The sequence below is a fragment of the Aedes albopictus genome, chromosome 2 (genome assembly GCF_035046485.1).
Source record: "Aedes albopictus strain Foshan chromosome 2, AalbF5, whole genome shotgun sequence".
Taxonomy (NCBI): domain Eukaryota; kingdom Metazoa; phylum Arthropoda; class Insecta; order Diptera; family Culicidae; genus Aedes; species Aedes albopictus.
The window spans coordinates 476909112-476934387 of record NC_085137.1 but is presented as its reverse complement, the minus strand read 5'-3'; positions in this window follow the sequence as shown (position 1 = coordinate 476934387).

Here is a 25276-nt window from a genome sequence, read left to right as displayed (position 1 = left end):
AAACATCGTCACGAAAACGTAATTGCCCAATGCTAAATGCACTGTACTTGGCCGGGCCGCCACTAGATGGCGGTAGTGAGCAAACGTCAAACAGGAGCAAGAACGATACCAGCGCCGTGAGTGGTCAATCGACCTACTACTGAATATTTGAATCATCCGTTAAAAAGGTGATCGATGGGAAGCAATGAGAGTGTGACGTCTGTTTCTCTGTGCCAAAAATTTAAGTCGTTCATTTATAAAATTCAATATAACTTTGTTATTTCAAGAGCTACAGTTTTGGTGTCTTCGACAACTTTTCACATTTTTGCCTGTTCTACAACTTTGCCGAAGACGCCAAAGCTCTAGGATGTGAAATAAAAAAGTTAGCACCCCAGCGCCACCTATGCGGCGGTTTTACGAACTAAACTCCAAGCGCAATTTGAGGCGCAGATAAAACCCAACAACTTTGCCGAAGACACCAACTTGATAGGACGTAACCCCAATGTGCTAGAGGTTTTGTCTTGCTAATCTCTGTTTCTGGCCCAGTGTGCAATGCAAACACAATGCAAGGTTATGCTCATGCTCAATGAAACTCAGAGCTGGTCGTAGTGCACGTGAAGTTTGGAATGAAAATACAAATTTTCTGAATTAATCTTAGTTTTGCAAAAAAAAATGTTGTTTCCGAAAATGTAGAAAATTTGGTAGTTCTAAAAATCAGCATTAGTCCAATCGACATTTTAAACACGGTCTTTGTGACTAAAAAGCCACTAAATCTGGTACCCCCTGGGCATACCCTAGGAAAATATTCTAGGTACGCCAATGCACAGCGGGAAAAACATGTATAAAACGCGAATAAATTTTATATCTCTGCTTGGAGTGGATGGATTCGAATGAATTTTTGACACGAACTGCCAAAATCTCTACAGTTTGAGATAAGGAGGGTGTTATTCGCCGCACGGTGATGGAAATTAGTTTATTTAGCTCTGATGATGATGATTAACCTGGGCTTTTTAGGGGAATATCTGTAAATAAAAAGAAAATCGCGTTAAGTACTGTTCCTTTGAATTCCACTAAGAATTTGCATCCTTTGACAGATACGTATTTTGACCTCAACTGTAAGGTCGTCTTCAGTGTCTTGTACTTGAGTCGATGCAAAGGATGCAAATTCTTAGTGGAATTCAAAGGAACAGTACTTAACGCGATTTTCTTTTTATTTATTTAGCTTGTTTTACCCACTCTCTCTCTCACACACACCATTTTGAGAAAATCCTCATATATTCCCGACTGGCGTACAAAATAAACTACTTACTTAACTCGTATGTGTGTAAAAACTTGCATAGTATCGGCAATTTGACATAGGATTGGTCCTGCTCTTAAGGACAAACGTCTTGAAATCCCGCTTCAACAGTGCATCAGAACTTCAAACGCACAAATCTCGAGAAGCAAGCTTCAAACAACAGTGCGTTTTATTATTCTGTTCTTGCTCACTTGTAATTAGCTTAAAATAAGAAGCTCAGGTGTGTTGGTTTTGTTTACGAAGAGATTTGTGCCCTCGAAATCGTGAGTAGATGCCAAAGTCGCCCATTGTGGCGGCCATGTTGGGATTCTAACAAGTCTGTCCTTAAGGATCGCGTTCTATTCCGGGCGGAGATGAATGTGAAATTTCAAAGAAATAAGGAATATCGGGGTTATTTGAAGATATTTCAATTGTTAAGGCTAAGTGGGCCAAATCAGCTCCATTCGATACTACGGAAGTTTTTACACAAACACGAATTAAATAATTTTGCACTCCAGGATTTTTCGATAATGGTGAAAAAGAGAGATAGTGGGCTAAAACGGGCCCGATACACTGATTACCAGCATCGTGCGGCGAATGACACCCTGCTTATCTGAAACTGTACCTGGGTTTTGCAGTTCGTGTAAAAAATTTCCATCCATCCATCCAAAATCCATCCACTCCGAGCAGAGATATAGAATTTATTCGCGTTTTATACATATTTTTTCCCACTGTGCAATGGGATGTCAAGAAAGATTGCCTTTAAATGTGTAGCTTTGAATTTTATAAGCCATGGATTTTGCCATCAATAAGAAGCTAAATAATCACCCCCGCATCAAATGCACCATAATACGAAACGTTGGTAAAACCGGTGGACCTCTACGATCACGAGAGATGGACCATGCACGAGGAGAACCTGCAAGCACTCGGAGTTTTTGAGCGACGCTTGTTAAGGCGATCTTCGGATGTGCACAGGAGAACGGTGTGTGGCAGAAGAAGATTACGAATTACGAGCTCGCTAATTTGAAACTGTTACTCATAAAAAATCTCAACTAACATAAACCAGTATTGCTACAAAAATACCAATGAGCCTAACCCTCGAGAACTCTGGTCTGGTTCAGCTAATGTACCACATCCGTATCTAACCACAAACATTTCTATGTACATTACAGCAAAATGATTAAATTTCTTCCTACTAAGTTGAACTCCGAAGGTAAAAGCCTCGTTGAAGAACCACCAGCCAGTACCGTTGCGGTGGCGAAAGCTGATCCAAGCGAAAGCCTCTTTGACGGCAGGGAGAAATCAAGTCCTTTGAAGTCCCCCGGGAGCCTGCAGTTGCAGTGCAACAGCCATCACCATAGTCGTCGCCATCGTCGTCGTCGTCGTCAGCAGTGGTTTGTCTCTCTGATGTGGTGAAGCCATCGCTAATTCACCGGTGTGCGGCAGTACACACGTTTTGTGTCTGTCTGATTGGCCCCGCAGGGAGATGAGAGTTGGAGAGATTTCTGCTGTGTTGCCGTGTCACTCGCTGCCTGCCTGCCTTCCTGCCTGCCATTGCAGTTCAGTGTTCTGTTTGACCATGTGCAGTCTCACTCGGGTCTTGCCGGGATCGCATCGGATGGTGGGTTTTACGCTGATGGGACTGCATTCCTGTCGGCTGGGTAATTCTCTGACGCAGGGGTTCTCAGGCTCGTTTCACGGTACAGTTTGAGCAGTTTTCCAAAATTTTCAATAAATTTAGCTGAACATTCAACAATCCATCATGCTGGTTTTTGTATTTGATATGTAGTACCGACTATAAGCTCTTATGAACCCCTGCCAAAGGAGCACAGGCATGACACCGGGTTTACAATCCGCTGTGAACATACCAGCATAATGAATTGCGGTCGAGTTAGAAAAGGAGCTCTCGGCAACCTGGGCTCTGGCTCTGGGTGGTCAGCGCGAGAGTTTGTTGTAAATGGCAAAAAGCACCGCACAGTTTGCTTGTAATGAGATACCACACCATTTGCCAGAGCCACGGCTGACCGACAAGATTGAACCACGCTTCCACTAAGTACTGCATTGCTATATACACAGAGTAGTCAGTCATGCCCAGTTCAGAGAAAGGCAAATGGAGGTGGTTCACCACTCGGGGTCTATTCTTGGCGTGGCTGTCGATTCAGTTAGTTGCTGAACGCTATTGGGTAGGCTCCCTTATTCGCGGAAATTTTCACACGGGTATTTAACATCACTGGCGTGATTCTCGGTAGAACCAACACTGCAAAAAAGGACACGATGACGGACTGTTGTATGAAAAATGTTCTTTCATATGGGATAAGCATAACATCACGCTTCAGTAGCATTTGCAGATAACACTACACTATTGTTAATGCGGAAAAGGGTGGAAATTTTGAGTAGGAACATTTACATCTGATTTTGTCCAATAAGACCAAATTCAACCATTTTGTGAGGTCTTCGGGAGAAATCGGCTTTCCCGCGTTTTTGTATACTCCTGATGACATTAAAGTAGATCAGATTCTTAACCAGAGACCATTAGTGTAAGAAATTCTGTAGTAGTTTGTCCATTACAAAAGATTTGACCAGAAGATAAGTGTTCCATGTATCTAGTTCTGTATAATAAACTGATCAATCTCAAGAAAATGTTCCATTGTTGTGTCTGTTGAATAAAGCTATGAACTGTGTTATATGGGAATTACTTACCCATCAGTGATCGTCCCCGAAATTGACCAAACGTAGCACCGGCCCCAGACAGACGCTTGAATGTGCGTTAACAACTATATGATGTTCTAAAAAGGATCAAATATCTTCAAAATTCCCAAGTAGGGCTACATCTTTTTTTAAGTAGAACGGTAATTATAATATAAATTTCAATATCCATCATTATATGTCAATGTCCAGGGGCATTATGGCCTCGGACCTTAAATAACCTCTTTTTTCTAAAAGTTCATTAAACTTTTGGATTTCTGCCTCGCTAATTTGATGCGACATTAATTCGATACTGATATTGATCCCTGCCCCGAACATTCCGATGTCGTATCATCAATGATGTGCATCGGGCCACGGTCTGTTCAAACAAATAACTGTTGACGCTCGAATTCCCCAGAATCGATAGGGCGTATAAACTAGTGTCAGTGGAAAGGTCATAAAAAATCCGAATAAACCTTTCCACTCCATACGTCAGCCATAAATTATGCTATCAATAATTTTTATACCCTGCCTCAATATATCAAATTTTCAAGTACAGTGCCAGCGTGGTCTCTATTTCATCCCGCGGAACAATTAAACAAACAATGCAAACAGCACAAAAAAAAGCCAACCTGGTTCGTCATAATCAAATCCACCAGAGACAGCTGAAAAAGCAATAAATTATAACTTTATGTTTGGACAAAATCACGATTCCCATGGTGATGCACACTTTTTTTTTCGTTGGCTACCCTTTTGCGCGCGCGAAAGCTGATCCAACTGCTGTCCGGTTCAGTTGCGGCTTTCGCGTCCAGCCAAGAGTTAAGCCCTCTCACCACACCGCGCACACTACTGTTTGAAGAGCGTTGCTTGGGGACGCTGGACGGGGGGAATCAGCGTCACAAAAACAGATGAAAATTGCATGGAAAGCCTCAGTTTCCTCTTCTGTCCTGAACTGCATTAAATATAAATACAACGGTATCACCGGGACCACTACTGGTGGGAGAGGTGATGTTGGGTGTAGACTTGTAGAGACACCGAGAGATAGAATGAGAAAAGCGCGACCAGAGCTAAACCGTTTGTTGCCGGTTTATCATTGCCACCTCAGTTTGAAAAATGAAAATCACACACAAAAAATGTGGTGTGACTCGTTTTCCACGAGCGCTTCGTTGGCCACAACAAAAAAGTTCATCTTCTCGTTATGCGATCTGCCATTCCGGCTCAAGAGGAGGTGCTAGTAATCAGGCAGAATTGCTTATAGGCGAAGCGAGGATGTTTTTCTAAAAGGGTCTAGTAGGGTCAGGAAACAGAGGAAGTCAGGTATCAGAAGACCGGCTCTAAGGGCACGTCATCCTTCATGGGACATGTGTGCAATCGATATAAAAATGGAATAGAAGCATCCTTTTAGCGTTTCGGGAGTCGTGGTTTGATTCCCACCGGAGCACGTAGATTCCTTTTCGCAATTCAAATCTCAATGTGTTCATCAAACACTTGTTTCTGTTCATTGGCGTAGCTAGAATTTTTTTCTGGAGGGGGCCTGACTTGAGATGACTTCTAAGCGACATGGTCGTCCGATATATGAATATGCAAATCGGCATTGCAGTTTTGAGGAATCCAAATGACTGTTTCAGATTTGTTTCTAGTTCCGTAAACTATATGAATCATGGATTCCTCCAGAGATTCCTTCAAGAACGCATTTCTTTGTGTGTTTGACCTGGATATCTTTAGAGATTCCTCCAGTGATTGTTCCAGTACTGTATTCTACTAGAGATTGCCCTAATAATTATAATTTCATCTGGATTTATTCGAAGTATTTCAGTAGTAGTGCTCTCCAAAAGTTCTTTCAGAAACTTTTACTAGAGAACTTTCAAAAATTAATGCAGGAATTGCTTAAAAAATTTGTGCAAAAAATCCTTTAGGAGTCCATCCTAGTATTCCTTCAACAATTCGTCCAAAAAACACTGCAGGCATGGATTTCTTCATATTTTTATCCAAAGATCTCTGTGGAAATTCTTCCAGGAGTTTGCTAAGAAAGCTCTCCTGAAATTCCCTAAGAAATTCCTCATGGAATTGCTTCCGGGATACTAAATGGGTTTTCTTTAGAAATTCCTCCAAGGATTCACCCGGGAATTCCTTCTTTGATTCTTTTAGGAACAATTTCAGGGATTTTTTTTTTAAAATGCCTTAAAAAATTCTTCTTGATTTGCCTTCAAGAATTCCTCCTGGAATTCTTTCTGAAACTCCTCCAGGTTTTCCAGCTGTTGCGCGTAACCCGAAACGTTGATGCACACATTCACCGAATGTCAGCGAGTTTCGGCGGTCTGGAGTCATCTTTGAGGATTATCAGCGACAATTGTTAACAGACCTAGAGAACTTTCTTTCGAAGATCTAGTACGTCCAGATTTGAATAACTTAAGTGGAAGAAAACAAGTGACAGTTTCTAAACTTTTTATTAATTATGTTACCTTTGTCATGAACTGTGACAATGTAGTGGACGTAGCAGAGTAAGATTTTTTCCTTTAAGTTGAAATGTTATTAGTTTATCTGTAATTAATTTTATACTTGATCAACCAAATAAACAAGATTTTATAGTTAAAATAAAATAAAATCCAATGCTTCCTCCAGGAAGTGTTTAAAGATTTCCTTAGGAATTCCTCTTGGGTTTGCATCTGAGATCCCTCCTGAGGTTTCTTCGGGAACTCTTCCAAGTATTCCTTTAGGAACTGCTACAGGGATTCCTCCAAGAGTATTCTTTTTAGGAGTTTATCAGGAATTTTAGATTTTAAATTCCCTCAGGAATTTCAGCTATTTCCTCAGCACTTCCTCCTAGCATTTCTTCAGAAACTCGTCCTGGAATGCCCTCAAGAATTGCTCTTTGGATTTCTTCAGGAATTCTTCGCGGGATTCCTCCAGAAATTACTCCAGGAATTCTTCCAGGATTCCTCTGGGAACTCTTGCAGCGATATCTCTAAAAAATCCTACAGCTATTCATCCAGGCATTCCTCTAGAGCTTTATTAATGAATGTCTAAAGATTTCTCCAGGAATTCCTACAGGGGTCCCTTCAGGCATCCTTCTTGGGAATCCTTTAAGGATTGCTGTAGGAATTCCTCCAGGCATTCGTGAAAGAGTTTCTCTAGGGATTTTCCAGGAATACCTTCAAGAATTCTACTAGGAATTCCCCAGGAATTCCTTCGGAAATTATGCCACGAATTCCGACAGTAATTCCTCCAGGATTTTCTTCAGAAAAACTTCCAGGGATTCTTTCAGAAATAATTTCATGAACTTCTTCAGAGAATTTTCAGGGATGCTCCTGAGAATTCACCCAGGGTTTCCTTCAGAAAATTGTCCAGGAATTTCTCTCTAAGAGATTTCTCCAGGGATTCATCCAGAAATTGTACCAGAAACTCCTTCAGGGATTCCTCTGAGGATTCTTACAGAGATTCCTCTAAGGATTCTTCCAGTGATTGCTCCAGGAATTTCTCCAATTCCTCTAAGAATTTCTCTAGGAATTTGTTCAGAAATTTCTCCATGGATTCCTCCCAGAATTCCTCTAGAAATTCCTCCAGGATTTCATTCAGGGACTCCTCTAGGAATACCTTCAAGAATTCTACTAGGAATTACCCCAGGAATTCTTCGGAAAATCTTTCAAGAATTCCTTCAGAAATTCCTCCAGAATTCCTTCTGAATTCATCCAGGAATTCCTTCAGACTACTACGGAAATTCCACCAGGATTTTTTCCAGGCATTCCTTTAGAAATTCTCCCAAGAACTCCTCTCCGAATTAATTCAGCAATTATTCTAAGTATTCGCCTAGGCATTCCTCCAAGAGTTTTACCAGGAGGCCTTCTTGAAGTTCCTCCGGGAACTTCTTCAGAAATTTCATCAAGAATTCCTTCAGGAGTTACCCCAGGTATTTCTTCAAGAATTCCTCCAGGCATTTCTCCATGAAATCCTCCAGGGATTCCTTAAGAAACAATTTCAGGAATTTTCTAATCGTTTTTCCGAAAATTCTCTAGGGTTTCCTCCAGAAATTTATCCAGGAATTTCTCCAGGGATTCTCCGAGAGATTCCTCCAGAGATTCTTCCAGGAATTTCACCAGGAATTCCTCCAGATGTTTTCCAGGAATCTCTTCGGGGATTCAAGAATTCTTTCAGAGATTCCGCCTGAATTTCCTTCAATGATTCCATCAGAAAATATTTCAGGAAATCCTCCAAAAACCCCTCTAGGAATATCTGTAGGAATTTGTTCAAAAATTTTTCCTGAATTTCTCTAAAGATTTTTCCAGGAATTCATTCAGGGATTCCTCCAGGAAACTTTCCAAAGGTAGTTTCATGTAATTTTCTCAAAAATTCTTCTAGGGATTTCTCCATAAGTTCCTCCAGACGTTCCTAATGAAGTTCCTTCAGAAATTGCTCCAGAGAATCTTCCAGGAATTCCTCCAGGGATTTTTCCATGAATTTCTCTAGAATTTTCTCCTAGAATTCCTCCAGATATTCCTAAAACGTTTTTTTTTCAGAAATTTCTCCAAAAAAATCCTCCCACAATTCCTCTAGGGAATCCTCCGGATATTCATTTTAATTACTTCAAGCATATAAGAACTTATATGCTAGAAGCTCTTTCAGACATTTTTCAAGGAAATCCTTCAAAAATTCACCCAGGGTTTCCTCCCGGAATTTCTCTAGAAATTGGACTACGAATTCCCTGAAGAATTCCTTCTTAAATTCATCCAGACATTTCTTTTGAATACATTTCAGCGTCCAGGAGTTTCTTCACGTGATTTCCAAGATGTTTCCAAGAATTCCATCATTTGAGAGTTCTCCGGAAATACCTTTGTTTGTATACACGAAAGGAATGTAACATTGCCATCTAGGCGTGAGTTTTCCTAGACCGTCAGCAACAACCAGTCCAGTTCATCGATCATGTCAGCCTTTTGAAAGATGCGTTTAATTCTTCCGCTAACCAAAACAAAACAAAGAAATGCGCCAGGGAATCTATTATAAAAGGAGAACTGTCATCACGCTCGACCTCTTTCTACTCGGGAACAACTCGACGCCTGCCGTCATCATCAGCGAATAGCCATCGAATCAGCCTAATCAGTGAAAGTTATATTTATGAATTTGTAGTTTAGTTTTAAGTATTAAAGTAGTGTAAATATGAATAAAGTGAACTAATTGTGATACAAATAAATAAATCTAGTGAGCTTATTTGAACTGCCATTTGAAGTTCCTGTGACGAAGAAAGAACAGACTTACCTGTAGGAGGCCGTTGGGTATGTCCTCGCTGTGCCAATCGTGCTGTGGTGAATTTGTGGTTTGAGCACAGAATCACTGTTCTACGTTGAGCAATCGAACAACCTTCAAGATTTTTTTCAGGGATTCCCTTCAGACATTCTTACTGGGACACTTCGAGGGTTTCCTCTAGTGATAGTTTCAAGGCTTTTACGAGAATACCTTCAAAAAATCCTATACGTTTGTGTTCTGATATGATTATATGCAGTATAGGAGTATGTAAAACATTCTTTTGGGAAAATCCGGCAAGGATGTACTCGGAACGATGCAACTGAAGGATTATTCTTAGAGGTACATATACTTACTTACTTGCTGATAAGCATAGACGAAATGGATGATTAATTACAAAAACAACTCTAGTTTGTCATGAAAGACATTCCTAGACATTTTCAAAAAATCGACGGACGGGTTCCCATAATATTCTACTGGAGAAAAATTTGAAGGAAGACATGAAGAAAACTCTGGGTTAGTACTAAAAAGAGTTCGTAGTTTCCAAAGAGTTCAGCTATGATTTGTTACGATAGTTTAATAGATATTAACAAAAAAAAAAAAAATAAAAGCTCCAGAAGAACAATGCACGAATAAATTAAAATTCTTAACCTTCCAGAAATTGACCACCGTTACGAGTGTATAAAATGTGAGATTATTTCACCGTAATGTACAAAATACAGCAGCGTGACTGCTGAAGAGTGAAGTAATGTGAGAAGAATTAGCCGAAGTTAAGGTGAAATGGGAGCGCGTCCAGGTGCATTTTTGACTCGCGTTTTTGAGAGCACCGATCTCGTCAACCACAAAATGCCCGAAAACGAAAATGCTACTCAATGTTTACCGCGAGTGAGCAAGGCTACTCATTGCTTTTTCAGTTCTGTTTGTTGCTTGGATGACGAGATCCGTGCTTTCGGTATTTGCAAGGCAGCCATTGTGACGGCCATCTTTGGACTCGCTCATATATGTCCTTAAAGTTCCCGTATGTCGGGGCCCGTGGCAAGTGGTCCACACGTTCGCTTCATAAGCGGAGCCCAGCCCCAGCCCCGGCACTTGCAATTTTTCGTCAGCCGCTCTTCCCCCCGAGAGCAGCTGGCACCTGATCCTTTTCGGAGCATATAGCTCTAACGGACCCGGAATTTGGATATCGGCGAACCGCGGAAAAGGAATAGCAGCCACACATCAGCATCATCGTGCTCATCATTCTACCATGGACAAGGTAGAATAACGAAAGAAGCACAAAGGCAACCAGTCCAATACAGTAGAATAGAATAGAATACATTTGGGCGCTGTACAAAGTGGAAGTGCAGCGTCCAATTGGAATCGCTCACGTAGTACCCTAGTGGACAAAAGAGCTGTAAATTAGGATAAGTGATTAAGAATAAAAAAATTCCCGTATAATAAAAAGTGAAGTAATGCTTTTAGAATATAATGTTAATATTTTAAATTTCATCGTGTTACGTTAGTTTGTAAAATTTTTCTAAGGCTGCTCCCTCCCCCTTAACCAAAAAGCTGGCTTCATCCTTGTCTTCTTTATCTTTTTGGCGTAACGTCGAAACTAGGATAGCGCCTGAATTTCACCTTAGAGTTTATTGAGAACGTTTAAAGATATTATAACTTCCTCAATGTCTATTTGAATGTGTGCATTGTTTGATAGACGTACAAATGGGCTTCGTGGCCGTGCTGTTAGCGGCGTCAGTCGTTTAAGCGTTTTGTAAGCCACAGGGTATTTTTTCGATTACCACTCCAGTTGGAGAAAACTTTTCGTCTAACGAAAAATTCCTTCATTGGGCCATTGGTTGTCGTTATTCGTTGTCTAGTGTAAGTTATGCTCAGTATGTACAGCCTCTGGCTGAAGACGGTGTGTAGTGTCTTTTTAAATACTCGATGCCTAAGAAAGTCGAAGAAATTCATAGTGACCAACTAGAAATCACCTTCAGCATGGCTTTAACACAGAGAAACAGACGTTACACTTAGAACAAATCACATTAAAAAAACGTCGTCACGAAAACGTAACCGCCCAATGCTGATCATGCTGTGTTTAGTCGAGCTATTACTAGGTTGCAGTAGTGAGCAAACGTCAAACAGGAGCAAAAACGGTGGCAGCGCCGTAAGTGGTTAATCGACCAACTACTGAATATTTAAATCAACCGTTAAAAAGGTAATCGATGGGAAGCGAGTAGAGTGTGACGTCTGTTTTTCTGTAGTTTTAATGAAAACACTACGCTTCAGCAATATGAGCCCTTTCCTATTACGAAGGATTCAAATACTTGTACTGGAATTCCATTGCAAATTCTATCAGATTTTTTTCTCACATGATACTTGTACGCCACAACTGCCGTAATTCTGCAAAGTGACGTAAGCGCCATTCAAAATGTCGATATTTTTTGGTATATTATATATAATATCTGGTGTAAAAATAACACTGTGGTATGCCTGCTGTATTAGAATGCAAGGACAAGGCTACGCCAATGTTTCTGTTGTGTTTATCAAAGTCAAAGATCTTCAGCTTTTCAAAGACGTTTAAACCACAATCATAAGGAAATTGCAGCTACTTAGGGATCCACAACTGGTTGGAGACGTAAAAATAGTTCTTTTGGCATCCGTTAGCAGTCTGCTTGTCTTCCTATTTAACACTTTTCTCCCTATCGAAGCTAACCGGAATATCATCAAGTGTCTCAACACTAACCGAGCGTGAAACTCCACCATCATGATCCACGTCAATACCAACTCATCCCCTTCTCGGCACCCGCGCCCGCATTGTAAATGCTGAGCGGAAGTAACTGATGGTGACTTCACCATGTCAACGGCGACAACGACCACACCACGCCACGCAGCCGCTTCACCGTCACCCTCTTCGTGAGTATGCAGCACTGACTGACTGTGCAGGCAGGAACAACGGTGCTGATGACGACAAAAGACAACTGCTCCACACCAATCCGGACCCGTCCGGCACCGGTACCAAAATCCTGGTGACGGTTACTGGCGAGTGGCGGTGACTTTAAGTATTATTTACGCTTGCTCGGTCACTTTTTGAAAACTATTGTTTATTGGCAGCAAGGGACACCTCTCGAGGGTTTTCCACTTTTCCATTTTAGTGCTAGAATGTGGGCTGAGTGAGCAAGCACCACTGACCAATTGACGTTGAATTCTGGAGCTACAATAGGAACAGTTCAGCGAGAATATAGTAGAACTTAGTGAATTTAAACGGGTTCTAGTGAAAATATAGATAATATTGCATCCAAAGGAACGTTGTCAAAGGCACCCTTGATATCTAAGAAATCATCCAAACAGGATTGTTTTTGACCCAATGCCTTCTCGATATCATAAACAACATTGTGCGAAAGTATCATAGTGGACTTACCTGATTGGTAGCCGTGTTGCTTCACATGAAGAGGCACGTTGGCCAGATGAACATCACGGATGTGATAATTTCATTTCAGCATTTCAGTACAAAAGAGGTATACCTGATAAGCCTGAAACGCTTTGCTTCTTCATACGACGAACGACCCACTTTCGGATTTCAATAGAGACCCTTTGAAGCGCCCCGAAATCTCCTGAGACCCCCTGAAACGCCACTGAGACCTTCTGGTATCCCTCTGAAACTCCCTGAGATCAAGAATAGCATATATACAGATTTTTGAACATCAGTACAGATTTCTTTTTATACGTAACCCAGATTTTTGAGTTAAAGAGTTATTTTTATGTATGGGGTGCAGATTTTTCTTCCAGACTTTGTATGGCATCCCCATTTTTGGAAAAAGTTATACAGATCCATAGCATCCCTGCCCTGCCCTGAGACCTATTGAAATGTTCCTGAGACCCCTCAAAACGTCCCCGAAACCCCAATGAATTCTCTGAGACAGTTGAAGCGTTTCTGAGACTCTCGAATACATTCTGAGGCTCTTGGAACCCCTGTGAAACCCCCTGGAACCCAATGAGACATTGGGGAGCATTCTCTGAAACCTCCTGGGAGGCTCTAAAACACCTATGAGATGTTCTGAAACAAACGCCTCTAATACCCCTTGAAACGAACCCTGAAGTGTCCAGAGACCTCCTGAAACACCCTTGAAACTCATTGTTGTCCTTGAGACCTCCTGGAACCCTCTGACTCTCTGGAACGCCTCTGAAACCCCGTAAACTTCTTGAATCAACCTTGAGACCTCATGGAACCATCTTGAGACTAACAGAAACGCTCTTGAGACCTCCTTGTTTCCCCTGAGACCCCTGATACCTCTAGGTACCCCCTCTGAAGCGCTCCTGAGACCCCCATGGAGCTTAGTGCCCCCCTGAAACTCTCTGGATCTTCTCTATAACTCCCTGGGACTCCTTGAAATACCCCTGACAAATACCATGGTTTGTTCAACACACTTGAATTTAAAACACATAACTAGGGGAAATTACCTATTCTCGGCCGTTTTGTTCTCTTCGTATTTGTGGGTTTTTTGAAACCTATTGAACTCAGAGTTGGTCTCAAATCCTTCCCAACTAAGCTTAATTATATGGCCAAGTTTCACGCCATTTGGCTGACAAAAACCCCCCATGACGAAGAGAACAAACCTGCCGATAATACCCATTGTCACCCTATATATTGTATACACATTTTTCCAGAAACAAATTCACAAATCCAATCTCAGAATTGTTTATTTGTCGGTTTTTACGTACCCTATCTTACAAACGCATTTACACACATTCACACCGATCGACTTGTTAGCTTGCTAGCTCAACACGAAGCCCCCCATTCAATCCGTTGACAATTGTATCCGGCAGGCAAACTCTGAAGACGACACATCGCCAGGCAGCGTTCAATTCCTGCTATAGGAAGACATTTCAACAGGCTTTTGACTCGCAGAAAGCTCGTAGTCGGAATAAAAGAAAAGCACTCACATCCACACCGACCGACACATGTATGGCCCCTATGCCGGATCGTCGTTATCGGTTCTTCAGCTAGGGAAGCAATCTGTACGGCATGTCGTCGTGGCACTGGCAAGGCACAGAAGCCGATTCGATTGATCTGGCACCGATCCAAGGCATCAGAGCAGGGTAACAGAGACGTCAGATGCCCAAAGTCAGGCCGAGAAACAGAAGAACGAGAAAAAAAACGGCAGAATCGGAAGACAAGCTTGAGTACTTCTTTCAGCAAGAAAACAAAAGTGAGAGAGTGTGTGCCCTGCCTGGTTGTGTTCTGGAAATCGACCATCAGCGCGTCACAGAGATAGAGACAGTGATACGGACGACGGAACTCTTCCTGGCACTAGCAGAAAATGTGAAACAAAATGATACAATATGAGACCTGATGGCAGTCGGAGGTTGGTTTTCTGTTGAGGTGCAGGGCTGGTAGCGCGCTAGGACTACAGCTAGAACTGGAACTAGGAATAGGACTAGAATTAGAAGTAGAAGTAGAACTAGAAGTAGAAGTAGAACTAGAAGTAGTAGTAGGAGTAGAAATAGAACTAGAAGTTGAACTAGAAATAGAAGTAGACCAAGAACTAGATGTAGAACTATAAACCCAGTAAAAATAGAAGTTGAAGTAGAAGTAGAACTTAAAGTAGCAGTAGAACTACACAGAATAAAATATTCATGTAAAATTTAGCGAGAAATAATGCACATAAAGGGATTGCTAGAGTTAGTGCATATTTACATGAGATATCATGTAAAATTACGTTACAATGGTGTAAATTTCCGCTAATAGTCACGTAACCGGTTGGAGTTCATGATGGTTTACGCGATGGTTGGCGGAAATTTCCACGATGGTAATGTAATTTTACATTATATCTCATGTAAAAATGCACTAACTCTAGCATGTGCATGATTTCTAGCTGAAATTTAATTACATAGTTTTTTCTGTGTAGATGTAGAAGTAGAACTAGAAGTAAAACTAGAACTAGAAATAGAAGAAGAACTAGAAGTAGTAGCAGGAAGTAGAACTAGAACTAGAACTAGAAGAAGAAGTAGAACTAGAACTGAAAGTAGAACTAGAAGTAGCACAAGAACTGAATGTAGAATGGTTGGCGTTCAGTCAGAGTGGACTACGCGATTTTTCGGGCAAGTAAATATAAGCTAAGGAATTCGTTAAATCTGAACTTTTCGACGATATTTTGATACAGATATGTCATTACATAAAAGAATAATAGTATTTCTGACAATAATGCCAGAGATTTCAAATTTCAAGTGCTTGCAAGACATTATCTCGAAATTATTGAAACACAGATGATCTGGCCTGACCTAACGCCGACCAACTAGAAACCCAGTAGAAGTAGAACTAAAAGTAGCAGTAGAACTAAAAGTAGAACGAGAAGTAAAACTAGAAGGAGAACTAGAAGTAGAACTAGAAGTAGAACTAAAAGTAAAACTAGAAGTAGAACTAGAAGAAAAACCAGAAGTAGAACTAGAAGTAGAACTAGAAGTCGAACTAGAAGTAGAACTAGAAGTAGAATTAGAAGTAGAACTAGAAGTAGAACTAGAAGTAGAACTAGAAGTAGAACTAGAAGTAGAACTAGAAGTAGAACTAGAAGTAGAACTAGAAGTAGAACTAGAAGTAGAACTAGAAGTAGAACTAGAAGTAGAACTAGAAGTAGAACTAGAAGTAGAACTAGAAGTAGAACTAGAAGTAGAACTAGAAGTAGAACTAGAAGTAGAACTAGAAGTAGAACTAGAAGTAGAACTAGAATTAGAACTAGAAGTAGAACTAGAAGTAGAACTAGAAGTAGAACTAGAAGTAGAACTAGAAGTAGAACTAGAAGTAAAACTAGAAGTAGAACAAGAAGTAGAACTAGAAGTAGAACTAGAAGTAGAACTAGAAATAGCACTAGAAATAGAACTAGAAGTAGAACTAGAAGTAGAACTAGAAGTAGAACTAGAAGTAGAACTAGAAGTAGAACTAGAAGTAGAACTAGAAGCAGAACTAGAAGGAGAGCTAGAACTAGAAGTAGAACTAGAAGTGGAACTAGAAGTGAACTAGAAGTAGAACTAGAAGGAGAACTAGAAATAGAACTAGAAATAGAACTAGAAGTAGAACTAGCACTAGAAGTAGAACTAGACATAGAACTAAAATTAGAACTAGAAGTAGAACTAGAACTAGAATTATAACTAGAACTAGGAGTCGAACTAGAAGTAGAACTAGAAGTGGAACTAGAAGAAGAACTAGAAGTAGAACTAGAAAGAGCACCAGAAATAGAACTAGAAGTAAAACTAGAAGTAGAAATAGAAATAGAACTAAAAGTAGAACTAGAAGTAGAACTAGAAGTAGAACTAGATGTAGAACTAGAAGTAGAACTAGAAGTAGAACCAGAAGTAGAACAAGAATTAGAAGTAGACGTAGAACTAGCAGAAGAACTAGAAGTAGAAGAAGAACTATAAGTAGTAACGAGAAGTAGAACTAGAAGAAGATGTAGAACTAGAACTAGAAGTAAAACTAGAAGTAGAATTAGAAGTAGAATTAGAAGTAGAACCAGAAGTAGAATTAGAAGCAGAAGAAGAACCAGAAGTAGTAACAGGATAAGAACTAGTACTAGAACTAGAACTAGAAGAAGAAGTAGCAGTTGAACTAGATGCAGAAATATAAGTAGAACTATAAGTATAACTAGAAGTAGAACCAAAAGTACAACTAGAATTAGAACTAGAAGTAGAAGAAGAACTAGAAGTAGTAACAGGAAGTAGAACTAAAACCAGAACTAGAAGAAGATGTAGAACTAGAACTAGAAGTAGAACTAGAAGATGAACTTAAAAGTAGAATTAGAAGTAGAATTAGAAGTAGAACCAGAAGTAAAACTAGAAGCAGAAGAAGAACCAGAAGTAGTAACAGGATTAGAAGTAGAACTAGAACTAGAACTAGAACTAGAACTAGAAGAAGAAGTAGCAGTAGAACTAGATGTAGAAATAGAAGTAGAACTATAAGTAGAACTAGAAGTAGAATTAGAAGTAGAACCAGAAGTAGAAGTATGTATAAGTAGAACTAGAAGTAGCAGGAGTAGTCGTAGAACTAGAACTAGAACTACAACTAGAAGTAGAACTAGAACTAGAAATAGAACTAAAGGTAGAACCAGACTCCTGGAAAGTAATTCCTCACCAGCCCTGCCACACTAGAAAAGGAAACTTTCGTGGGCAAAAAGTTTTCCTTCTGCTTGGTGTATCTTTGGGTTTTTGTTCCAACACAACCCGGGTCGGGCTCTGGCTGCGTCTCCTGTTTTCGTTCGAACGAGCTTCCCTGGTTCGGGGGTTCTCTTTGTCGTCATCGTCGTCGTCGGTGTGTTGTTCCTTCTTGTTAGCTTCCCGTGCCCAGGGTGGGGGAGATGATTGTTTTTGCTTGCTCGGAGTTCTACCGTTTGGATTTCTTAAGAACTCTGACTGCTGCAGCGCACCAACTTTGTGAGATGTGCTTCGACGTTGGCGCTCCTGCTGCTGCTGCCAAGATAGTTGGTGTATGTGGTGCCATAGTGCAACTGTCGTAGTTAATCAATTATGGCTTTTGGTTGTTGTGTGCATGTCTCCATCCGGCGGTGTGTGTAGGCGGTGCATCGGGCGGTGATGGCCCGAAGCAGAGAGAAAACAGTGTCATTCTCGGATTGGATTGCACAAATGGTGTGTCCGTGTTCGTCTAACGCAAAACAAGCTGCTCCGCTCCGCTCCGATGCGACAACAACAGTTTCTAAATCGCTCGGAAGGGAGCGTAAAAACGGAACTTGTCTCGAGAAATGATTCTACTGACCGTAATTATCTACGACATGGCTCCTCCGGGACAAAATGGGGCAAACAAGTTTTGACGTGCGGATGATGCATGGGGATGGGTTGCGCTGCGACTGTCAGGTTATTAGCTACCAGATTGAGTTTATTAGTTACTCCATAGCAAATGTATTGGAATTGACAGTTTTTGTTTCGTCCCGGACCGATGGCACCTGATTTGGCTCAGAGTTCTGCAATAGAGAAAAAACATTCAATAAGTTTTGTAACAAAGAGAAATGTCAATCAAACAAATGTGTGGGTCGCTAGTTGTGCATCACGTTGGAACACGTGGGGTGGCTACGTCAGTATATGTGTTGGATGTCAGAATAACTACAAAACATTCAGGTCAGGTGAAAATCAACCACACAAAAGTCCTTTAACGATTTGAATTTATATAACCAACTGCAACTGTTCCGGGGCCGTTCATAAACCACGTGGATTTTTTGGGGGGAGGGGGAGTCTATCCAAAGTCTACACTCCACACAAATTTAAAAAAAATTGTATGGATAAAAGTCTACACACCAATTTTTTTTGAAATTCTTCCAGCACAAAAAAATCAGCAAAATAAATTGCTGAATTTTAGCAACATTTTTGCTGAACTTCAGCACAACGTTGCTGATCAACTGTCAAATTTGCTGGATAGTCCAGCAAGCTGAAAAAGAATTGCTGATACTCAGTAAATTCGTATTGCTGAACGAAATCAGCACAAAAAAAAACAGCAAAGTTTGCTGAATACCAGCAAACAAAATTTGCAGTGTACTAGGGGGGAAGTGGGGAGTCTGAGATGACCAAATTTTGGTCTACGTAGTTTATGAACAGCTCCTCATCGACTTCAAGGTGACATACGACAGATATTGAACGACCGCACAGAGCTATGAAAAATCATGGACAAAAGCGGCTTTCCTGGGAATCTGACAAAACTAATCAAAGCAGCGATGAACGCTGTGAAAAAATGCGTAAGGGTTTCAGGTGAACCATCCAGTTCATTCGAATTCCAACGGAGACTAAGGGTGATGAACTTTCCTGCCTACTATTCAACATTGTTCTGGAAGCTGTTATGCGACGAACTGGGCTCAACAGCCGGGGCACGATTTTCACAAAATCCGGTCAATTTATGTGCTTCGCGGACACCATGGACATTATCGCTAGAAAGTTTGAATGGTGGCAGAGCTGTAAAGGAATATACCCTACCTTCTACCATACCCTCTACCCTAATCCTTCACCATAAGCTCTACACTATCCTCCTTCCTACTAACTACCCTAACCCTCTACCCTACGAGCTACCCAGCCTTCACACTTTTATTGATCATGCCTGATTGATAGATACTCATATTGCGCGCCTATTCATCTATGAAGCGTGCCATGGAGAATAAAAACTTCGACCAATGTATCATACATTGGATTCATACTGTGCTTGCAAAAAGAGAAATCACCTCTGAGCTGGGAAGTTCTTCTATAACAGTAAGGGCAACAAAGGGTTGCCCTCAAGGAGGAGTCCTCTCACCACTAATGTGGTCCTTAGTTGTAGATGATCTTCTAAGAAGCTTGAAGGAAAGAGGTTTCGAAGTTGTGGGCTTTGCAGACGATATAGTCATAATAGTGAGAGGAAAGTATGACGAAACTGTTTCGGAGAGAATGCAAAGGGCCCTAAACTATACACATTCATGGTGTATTAAGGAGGGCCTTAGCATCAACCCGTCAAAAGTCGTAATTGTACCTTTCACTAGGAGAAGGAAGATCAACCTAAAAGCTTTTCGGCTTGGAGGGATACAAATTCATCCTAGTGATCGAGTCAAATACTTAGGTTTGATTCTGGATGCCAAACTGAACTGGAATGCTCAAATTGAGTCCGTGATCGGTAAGGCAACAAGTGCGTTCTGGTTATGCTCCAAAACTATTGGCAGGAAGTGGGGCTTGAAACCAAAAATGATAATGTGGATTTATACTGCCATAATCCGCCCAAAAGTGACGTATGCTTCGTTTGTTTGGTGGCCAAAAACAAAAGAGGCTACCACGCAATCAAAGCTTGCGAAAATCCAACGTCTTGCGTCCATTGCTGTTACAGGAGCGATGCGTAGCACTCCATCAAAAGCTTTAGATGCGATTCTCAATCTGCTACCTTTGCACGAGTACGTGCAATTAGAAGCAGAAAAGGAATTGCTGCGACTTAAACGAATTGAAAAGTTTATGCCAGGTGATCTTGTAGGTCACCTGAGCATTTCACAATACTTCCAAAATAAGCCAGTAATGAAAATGATTAAAGACTGGATGAAACCTGTGGAGAACCACGATGTTCCTTACAAGGTGCACGAAACAACTCGTGCAGATTGGGAAGTCGGAGGTCCCACTGTTCGTCAAGGATCAATCAAATTCTATACAGATGGCTCAAAAGTTGGAATAAAAACGGGAGCAGGAATCTATGGCCCTGGAATACAAATTTCAGTGGCGATGGGACACTATCCTACGGTGTTTCAAGCAGAGATTCTTGCTATTTTAAAATGCGCAAATATCTGCCTTGAGAGGAAATACAGATATGCAAATATTTGTATTTTCTCAGATAGTCAAGCTGCACTAAAAGCATTGTGCGCTTACAAATGTACTTCAAAGCTTGTCTGGGAATGCATTCTTTCACTGCGCAGGCTGTGCCAAGGGAACTCAGTAAACTTATACTGGGTTCCAGGTCACTGCGGCATTGAAGGGAATGAAATGGCAGACGAGCTTGCTAAAAGTGGTTCCAATTTACAATTTGTTGGTCCAGAACCATTCTGCGGAATATCAAACTGTACAATTAAAATGGATCTGAAATGCTGGGCTGAGCAGAGGGTGATATCCAATTGGATGGATGTCAAAAATTGCAATCAGTCAAAACGATTTATAACACCAAATGCTTATAAAACCAAAATGCTCTTAGAGCTCAACAAGAGAGCTCTAAGTACATACACTGGCCTAGTAAATGGACACTGTTCGAGCAGGTATCACTTGAAAAATATTGGCCAGATTCAGAGTGATATCTGTCGTTTCTGTAATACGGAACGTGAAACCTCGGAACATCTGCTTTGCAGTTGTGGTGCTTTATACATGCGCAGGCAAAGATTTCTAAATAGTGGTTGCTTGCAACCCAGTGAGATCTGGTCTGCAGAACCTGGGAAGGTCTTGGGGTTTATTAATTCCATTGCACCTGACTGGGAGACGGCGCGTCGTGGCAGTAGCTGATTACTTGACACATGGTAATTAGCTGGCTAGATGCGAATATCAAAACGGGACATGCCACAAAAGTTCAGCTTATTGGACGCAGTGGCTTAAATTCCCCAACAGGGGAGGGAAAAAAAATATTGCGCGGTATCATAGATCAAACTACCATTACGTCGCCACCAACTTCGATTATGGTCCACCATCTTGGATTATAAAATAGCGTCAAATATCAATTTTTGACTTATACTCATCAAACCCGATCGCTAGATACCCACCTTGCATATCATTGCGAAGCCGCATTGCAACTGACCTAAGAAGCCTGAATTTTCAGGATGTTCTGTTGTTCTGAACCCATTGTGGCAAGTAGCTATAGGCTTACTTTATGCTTTATGCGTTTTTTATAGTGTCCTTTTGAGGGCGCTGTTTGAACCCGTTGTGGTACGCTTACGCGATTATGTCGACCCTATTCCCTTACTTTCCCATCCCTTATTCCCCCCTTCCCTCTCCCTCAGGTAAATGATGAATAGGCTCGAATTCATGGCGAGGGCACAAATTTCCCAAATAGAGGAGAGCGTGCCTCTGGAGCCGACCTACTGATACCTGATAGTGCATCAGTAGCAAACTATATTGTCCACTGGGTAACTCTCGCTGAAATCGGCCCACTATTTACACCTTGTCTTCCAAAAAGTTTAAGGTGCCGATTTTCTGAAAGTCCTCGCTAAAAAAGTAAGAAAAATGCATTTGGTTACTCAAATTGATGGACCCCCCATTAATTAGAGCCACAACATTTTTTCCAGTATTCTAAAATTTTGATTAATTTTGGAGACATTCACATCAAAAGGACTGTCCTATTTATAGGATGCTGGGCGTTCGGTGCATCTATCCCATAAATAAAGCATGGGTTAAGAATTGCACATATACATATTTGTTCTGGGTGGGTGTGAGTTATTATAGAAAATACTACTCACGTACCGGTACGACTTCTCCTTCTTACTGCTGCTAACGGGAGAACTGCCCAGGTAACCAATAAGCAGTTAAAATTGCTTTACTTTAGCACTATGTGCGCCTTTACTGCAGATCATTAAATGCTAATATGCCGTATATGCGCCATAACTGCTAATTAAAAGCAGGTTTTGGCCCAATATACGGCTGATTAAATGCTTATCTTTCCTATCCCCAAAAAATCGAACATAAACAGAAATATTTTCCACTGCGCATTTCAGTCGCTTCATATTCTTCCCTTTCTATTTTTACTCACACTCTCCTAGTACGACTTTGGGACTGTTGTTTATTTTTGCAGTTGTTTTCTGCTGTTCCCGCTGAAATTGGGATTCGATCCCACAATCCTCTGGCTGATGATGATGCTGAACCGCGCTACAGGATGAGCTATGAATGATCAGATAATGTGCGTTGATTTTTTGATCTATTAAAGGCTTCAGTACCACACCGGCAGTTATTTTGCTGTGCCCGGAAAACGGCTCGGACAAGTGCTGATAATCAAAACATTCACATAATACACGATGGCATAATTGGTTTCTTATTCCATGGGATTTATTTGAAAAACATTGATTTGCTTCGTTGCTACCAGTAAATGATAGGACATCTGAATGGTAATGGATCCGCACATAAATTAAAAAGTTGAAATGTGTAACAGTTTTAACATAGCTCATCTCTCTTAGCAGTTTTATGGTAATAAAGTAGCAGTTAGGATGCTTGTTATCCAAGAAATATCGTGCATTTGAAATGCTACACAACAGCTGTCAGATTTTAAGCAGCATTTGAATTGCTAATACAGGGCAATTCAGCAGTCGAACTGCTATGATTCAGCAACAAGCAGATATAATGCAGTTTTATAGCTGAAATACAGCTTATTTAAATGCTTATTGGTTACCCGGGTGGCTATCAGGTAATGATATTGACGACAATATGCAATGTCGTGAGGAGGGGTTGGTCAATACGGCGACTTCCCCTTTTTGACTAAAATCGACGCGACCCAAGACGGTAACAGAGTGGCCGAGTCGAGAGGGGACAAGCTCCTATTCGTTTAGAGGATTTGTCCGAGCTTTCGACCTCAATTACGACCGACGTGAACAGAGGTTCTCGATGATTCTTGACGGGTTAGGCGTAGTAGACTTCAGTCAGGCCGAATCATGTGCATCTGGCTGGTCGCCATACCAAACAAGATGACGAACTTTAGCAAAAAAGAAAAAAAAAGTCCTGAGCATTCATGCTCAATGAAATCAGCGGTTTCAACAGCTCGTGAGAATTTCACTGGAGGCAGCCAAACGCACTCTTAGGCAGGTACCTAAAATGAACGAAGGATATGAAGCTAGCTTATAGTAGTAAGACTGAAGAATAGATCCAGAGACCAGACAGTCCGTGGCACCCAACGTTTTCCAGCACTCGAGCACCCAAGTAACATTTTTTAGTCAAATAGACTAGAGAGGTTCTTAGAATCATCATAAAACCAAATTAAGGTTTTCCCAAAACCTCTACAAGGTTAATTTGTCATCAATCTGCTACTTGGGTAGCGCACTTGCATGGAGCTGCAGGAGACAGCCCACACTTGCTTTTTTCACGACTGAAGCAGAGTACATGGCAGTCGCAGTTACTGATCACGATTCCGTTTCAGTCCGTTCGGGACCTTCTTCATGGACTCAATAATTACAGTGTTCTCGTCCAGTGTGGTTCGGCAGATCTTGTAGTTTCCAAAGCAATGGTGATCGTTCTCGGGTTAGGTACTAAATTCCGGAGTGCTAACTTTGGAACTAGTTTTGTTGCCGATAGGGCATCCAATTTGGCTGCCATGGTGCGGGAAAACTCGATACATGCGACAGTTACAGGCTCTGACAAGCCACACTGGACGAGAACACTGTAACTATTGAGTCCCTGAAGGAAGTCCCAAACGAACCGAAACGTTGGAAAAAACAAAATTACAGCGTTTATGCTTTGTCAAGACTGAGAAGCCACAACACATCAGTACCCAACAACAGTCGAGCATACCAACGATTCAAATCTTTTCTTCTTCTTCTCCTTCTTTTTCTCTTTTACTTGGCTAGTCTACATGTGGGCTGATTGGCGTCCAATTCAAAAGTTGCTCCGCTGAAGACAGTAAAAAGGGGTAACTGGGCTTGCTGTTTTTGAACCAGTAATTCGTCCGAGTAATATGTGTCTCTGGAAGCCTGTGTACATATACCACCTATCGTTAGATACATAAAGCTCTCATTTAACCCTCTAATACCCAACCCCGACGGGGTATAGTTTGAGCATTTTTGTAATTTTTGTTTCGTGGAAAATCAAAATTTTTATATTTTTGAATGAAATTTAGGACTGTTTTGTACATCTCAAAATGGTTTTTGGTGTATTTTGAAACATATTTACATTTTTTAAAAATCATTGAAAAATTGATGTTTTGGTCACCCTTCAGAAGTCATTGTTTATTTTATGTTGAATCGCTACAATTAACATGTTTAAAAATTTTCCCAAACCATTCTGTCCTAGTTTAATAGTTTAAGGGAATCGAATACACTCTAAAATTATTTTCCTTAAAATTACACGGAAAATAAAATTTTCTATGAAAAAATTTTAAAATAAAAATATTTCAACAATAATCATAAAATCTCAAAATGTTTTCATCTCAAAAAATCCGTACCCCAAATAGGCTTCCACGAAAAATTTAAAAGTGTGGGGATGTTTCAAAATAAAAATTAGAAAAATCAAAAACTGAAATTCATGAAATCGAGTATTAAAAAGAATCATCCTCCAAAACATGTTTAAATCGATTTTAGATGACGAAAAATGATATTTAGATCAAAATAAAAAATTTGGGTATTAGAGGGTTAACTTTATAATACCTACCTTTCGGGCCACATGGACCATGTTCTAAGAGGACCTGCAAGCACTCGGAATTTCGATCGACGCGTGCTAACGACGATCTTTTGCGGCGAAAAATGAACCACGAGGTCGCAGCGAACACAGCTTCCAGGAGGTGTGGCGTATTATAGTGAACTTTGTTTTACCTATGTAAACATATTGAACTAAATAATACAAAGAAAAGAGTCTACCCTACACAGTACCCATATACAAACTACCGTCATTGGTCCTCAGATCGACAATAAAATAGTATTACAATCGTCAATCTCTTCTGCCAGA